The sequence below is a fragment of the Ranitomeya variabilis genome, chromosome 2, assembly GCF_051348905.1.
Source record: "Ranitomeya variabilis isolate aRanVar5 chromosome 2, aRanVar5.hap1, whole genome shotgun sequence".
NCBI lineage: Eukaryota > Metazoa > Chordata > Amphibia > Anura > Dendrobatidae > Ranitomeya > Ranitomeya variabilis.
In genome coordinates, this window is record NC_135233.1 from 960,363,998 (window position 1) to 960,370,072 (window position 6,075).

The following is a 6,075-nucleotide window of genomic DNA, read 5'->3' on the forward strand; positions in this document are numbered from 1 at the left end:
GCAAATTGCAAAATATTATGCCACATGAGAACTTGGAACTAATATTAGCAACCAAACAATCAACTCTTGTTGACCGTTTGCTTCAGGCATTCCCAGCACACAGCGCACGTGATCGTTCTCACACGAGCTCAAGGGGGCAACAGACTAGGAGTGTTAGGGGTGCACACATCAGAAGTGGCGTTGGACAGAGGGGTTTTCTGACCAGGTTGTGGAGTGATTTTGCTATGACCGCAGACAGGACAGGTACTGCTGCATCAATTGAAAGTGACAGGAGACAACATTTGTCCAGTATGGTTACTAACTATTTTTCATCCCTTATCGATGTTCTCCCTCAACCGTCATTCTCATTTGATTACTGGGCATCAAAATTAGACACCTGGCCAGAATTGGCAGAATATGCATTGCAGGAGCTTGCTTGCCCGGCAGCAAGTGTCCTATCAGAAAGAGTATTCAGTGCTGCAGCTTCAATATTAACCGAAAAAAGGACTCGTCTGGCTACCCAAAATGTTGACGATCTAACATTCATTAAAATGAACCACAACTGGATTTCGAAATCTTTTGCCCCACCTTGCCCGGCCGACACCTAGCTTTCCTATGAAAAGCTCTTGCCTGTGAATTACTTTTCTAATGTCTAATTTGCTGCAGCTGATTGTACAGCATACGACATGTTTACACCTCCCTAAATGGCCAAACTCCCCACACGGGGCCGTGGTATCGCGACTTGGCGCAAGCACCCGTGAGACTGCTGTTTGTCTGAAGAGGTGGGTGTGCTCGCTTTTGGTTGACGGCATTGCTACTGGGTCCCTCATAGTACAATGTAGTGTCTCTGGCGGTGGTGGTGCGCACCCAACGTCAGACACACCGTTGTAACATGAGGGGCCCTGGGGCGGTCCCGCCGGCCTCAAGAGAGTTCCCCCCTCCCCCAGCTCAAACTGTGCTCTACCACGTGCAAAATTATGTCGCACAGCTCCACCAATCTTTAGTCTATTCGCTGACATCATTCAATGTCTGGCACTGACAATACAAATTTGTAGACATCTATGATGCAACTTAAAGTAGTCTGTGTCTGTGTCCTATATTGGCACCATTAAATAGTTACTGCCAAATTACTATGTCAGAAACTCAGCAGATGAGCCCACCCCTGTACCTAAGTATGCCACCTTTTTTTTTTTTTTTGGTTGTTTTGCGAGACATTAACATCTATTTATATTTTGGGAGTACTGGGACAGACACTCCTTGCAATACTCCTCCACTGACCACCAAGCTGCCTGCCCGTGTATCCATGCAAGCGATGTAAAACAGCCATGAGCCTATTGTTTGTTATTTTAGGCCTTTGATAGCCTGTCTGCGGTCCCTACTTTAAATACTTCTCCACTGACCACCAAGCTGCCTGTGTATCCATGTAACCGATGTAAAACTGCCATGAGCCTATTGTTTGTTATTTTAGGCCTTTGATAGCCTGTCTGCGGTCCCTACTTTAAATACTCCTCCACTGACCACCAAGCTGCCTGTGTATCCATGTAACCGATGTAAAGCTGCCATGAGCCTATTGTTTGTTATTTTAGGCCTTTGATAGCCTGTCTGCGGTCCCTACTTTAAATACTCCTCCACTGACCACCAAGCTGCCTGCCCGTGTATCCATGTAACCGATGTAAAACTGCCATAAGCCTATTGTTTGTTATTTTAGGCCTTTGATAGCCTGTCTGCGGTCCCTACTTTAAATACTCCTCCACTGACCACCAAGCTGCCTGCCCGTGTATCCATGTAACCGATGTAAAACTGCCATAAGCCTATTGTTTGTTATTTTAGGCCTTTGATAGCCTGTCTGCGGTCCCTACTTTAAATACTCCTCCACTGACCACCAAGCTGCCTGTGTATCCATGTAACCGATGTAAAACAGCCATGAGCCTATTGTTTGTTATTTTAGGCCTTTGATAGCCTGTCTGCGGTCCCTACTTTAAATACTCCTCCACTGACCACCAAGCTGCCTGTGTATCCATGTAACCGATGTAAAACAGCCATGAGCCTATTGTTTGTTATTTTAGGCCTTTGATAGCCTGTCTGCGGTCCCTACTTTAAATAGTCCTCCACTGACCACCAAGCTGCCTGCCCGTGTATCCATGTAACCGATGTAAAACAGCCATGAGCCTATTGTTTGTTATTTTAGGCCTTTGATAGCCTGTCTGCGGTCCCTACTTTAAATACTCCTCCACTGACCACCAAGCTGCCTGTGTATCCATGTAACCAATGTAAAACTGCCATGAGCCTATTGTTTGTTATTTTAGGCCTTTGATAGCCTGTCTGCGGTCCCTACTTTAAATACTCCTCCACTGACCACCAAGCTGCCTGTGTATCCATGTAACCGATGTAAAACAGCCATGAGCCTATTGTTTGTTATTTTAGGCCTTTGATAGCCTGTCTGCGGTCCCTACTTTAAATACTCCTCCACTGACCACCAAGCTGCCTGCCCGTGTATCCATGTAACCGATGTAAAACTGCCATAAGCCTATTGTTTGTTATTTTAGGCCTTTGATAGCCTGTCTGCGGTCCCTACTTTAAATACTCCTCCACTGACCACCAAGCTGCCTGTGTATCCATGTAACCGATGTAAAACAGCCATGAGCCTATTGTTTGTTATTTTAGGCCTTTGATAGCCTGTCTGCGGTCCCTACTTTAAATACTCCTCCTCTGACCACCAAGCTGCCTGTGTATCCATGTAACCGATGTAAAGCTGCCATGAGCCTATTGTTTGTTATTTTAGGCCTTTGATAGCCTGTCTGCGGTCCCTACTTTAAATACTCCTCCACTGACCACCAAGCTGCCTGCCCGTGTATCCATGTAACCGATGTAAAACTGCCATAAGCCTATTGTTTGTTATTTTAGGCCTTTGATAGCCTGTCTGCGGTCCCTACTTTAAATACTCCTCCACTGACCACCAAGCTGCCTGTGTATCCATGTAACCGATGTAAAACAGCCATGAGCCTATTGTTAGTTATTTTAGGCCTTTGATAGCCTGTCTGCGGTCCCTACTTTAAATACTCCTCCACTGACCACCAAGCTGCCTGTGTATCCATGTAACCGATGTAAAACAGCCATGAGCCTATTGTTTGTTATTTTAGGCCTTTGATAGCCTGTCTGCGGTCCCTACTTTAAATACTCCTCCACTGACCACCAAGCTGCCTGCCCGTGTATCCATGTAACCGATGTAAAACAGCCATGAGCCTATTGTTTGTTATTTTAGGCCTTTGATAGCCTGTCTGCGGTCCCTACTTTAAATACTCCTCCACTGACCACCAAGCTGCCTGTGTATCCATGTAACCGATGTAAAACTGCCATGAGCCTATTGTTTGTTATTTTAGGCCTTTGATAGCCTGTCTGCGGTCCCTACTTTAAATACTCCTCCACTGACCACCAAGCTGCCTGTGTATCCATGTAACCGATGTAAAGCTGCCATGAGCCTATTGTTTGTTATTTTAGGCCTTTGATAGCCTGTCCGCGGTCCCTACTTTAAATACTCCTCCACTGACCACCAAGCTGCCTGCCCGTGTATCCATGTAACCGATGTAAAACTGCCATAAGCCTATTGTTTGTTATTTTAGGCCTTTGATAGCCTGTCTGCGGTCCCTACTTTAAATACTCCTCCACTGACCACCAAGCTGCCTGTGTATCCATGTAACCGATGTAAAACAGCCATGAGCCTATTGTTTGTTATTTTAGGCCTTTGATAGCCTGTCTGCGGTCCCTACTTTAAATACTCCTCCTCTGACCACCAAGCTGCCTGTGTATCCATGTAACCGATGTAAAGCTGCCATGAGCCTATTGTTTGTTATTTTAGGCCTTTGATAGCCTGTCTGCGGTCCCTACTTTAAATACTCCTCCACTGACCACCAAGCTGCCTGCCCGTGTATCCATGTAACCGATGTAAAACAGCCATGAGCCTATTGTTTGTTATTTTAGGCCTTTGATAGCCTGTCTGCGGTCCCTACTTTAAATACTCCTCCACTGACCACCAAGCTGCCTGCCCGTGTATCCATGTAACCGATGTAAAACTGCCATAAGCCTATTGTTTGTTATTTTAGGCCTTTGATAGCCTGTCTGCGGTCCCTACTTTAAATACTCCTCCACTGACCACCAAGCTGCCTGCCCGTGTATCCATGTAACCGATGTAAAGCTGCCATGAGCCTATTGTTTGTTATTTTAGGCCTTTGATAGCCTGTCTGCGGTCCCTACTTTAAATACTCCTCCACTGACCACCAAGCTGCCTGTGTATCCATGTAACCGATGTAAAGCTGCCATGAGCCTATTGTTTGTTATTTTAGGCCTTTGATAGCCTGTCTGCGGTCCCTACTTTAAATACTCCTCCACTGACCACCAAGCTGCCTGCCCGTGTATCCATGTAACCGATGTAAAACTGCAGTATTTTGCTTATAAAAAAGAAAATACTGGAGAGATATCAAATGCAGACATTTTAACATTAAAAACAAAAACACATACAACAAAAAACTGGTACAGTACAAAAATTGGCCACCAGCTACAAAAACTTTCTCCTGCAAGTAGTTAACTGAAAGGTTTTTTTCCATTGAAAACACAGATATGGCATCCACCGAGTGTTGTCCTGTCGCGTCTTCTTTATATTATTGCCAAGAAGCTGCAACTGAATAAAGCTGAGCTTCTACCTTCTGCCTCTTATTAACTGCTTTTTTTAAAAAAAATTGTCCACCAGCTACAAAAACTTTCTCCTGCAAGTAGTTAACTGAAAGGTTTTTTTCCATTGAAAACACAGATATGGCATCCACCGAGTGTTGTCCTGTCGCGTCTTCTTTATATTATTGCCAAGAAGCTGCAACTGAATAAAGCTGAGCTTCTACCTTCTGCCTCTTATTAACTGCTTTTTTTTAAAAAAATTGTCCACCAGCTACAAAAACTTTCTCCTGCAAGTAGTTAACTGAAAGGTTTTTTTCCATTGAAAACACAGATATGGCATCCTCCGAGTGTTGTCCTGTCGCGTCTTCTTTATATTATTGCCAAGAAGCTGCAACTGAATAAAGCTGAGCTTCTAACCTTCTGCCTCTTATTAACTGCTTTTTTTTAAAAAAAATTGTCCACCAGCTACAAAAACTTTCTCCTGCAAGTAGTTAACTGAAAGGTTTTTTTCCATTGAAAACACAGATATGGCATCCACCGAGTGTTGTCCTGTCGCGTCTTCTTTATATTATTGCCAAGAAGCTGCAACTGAATAAAGCTGAGCTTCTACCTTCTGCCTCTTATTAACTGCTTTTTTTAAAAAAAAATTGTCCACCAGCTGCAAAAACTTTCTCCTGCAAGTAGTTAACTGAAAGGTTTTTTTCCATTGAAAACACAGATATGGCATCCACCGAGTGTTGTCCTGTCGCGTCTTCTTTATATTATTGCCAAGAAGCTGCAACTGAATAAAGCTGAGCTTCTACCTTCTGCCTCTTATTAACTGCTTTTTTAAAAAAAATTGTCCACCAGCTACAAAAACTTTCTCCTGCAAGTGGTTAACTGAAAGGTTTTTTTCCATTGAAAACACAGATATGGCATCCACCGAGTGTTGTCCTGTCGCGTCTTCTTTATATTATTGCCAAGAAGCTGCAACTGAATAAAGATGAGCTTCTACCTTCTGCCTCTTATTAACTGCTTTTTTTAAAAAAAATTGTCCACCAGCTACAAAAACTTTCTCCTGCAAGTAGTTAACTGAAAGGTTTTTTTCCATTGAAAACACAGATATGGCATCCACCGAGTGTTGTCCTGTCGCGTCTTCTTTATATTATTGCCAAGAAGCTGCAACTGAATAAAGCTGAGCTTCTACCTTCTGTGTTGTGAATTTGGATTCTGGGCTCCCCCGGTGGCCGCTTGTGGAATTGGACTTGTCATCCTCTTTCCTGTTTCACCTGGTTCCATCAGTAGTGGGTGTCGCTATTTAAGCTCATTTCTCTGGTGGTTTCTTGCCGGTCAACAATGTTATCTGATGCCTCTCAGTGCTTGTTCCTGCTTCTAGACAGCTACTAGATAAGTTGGACTTTTGTCCATGTTTTGTTTTGCCTATTTGTTCCA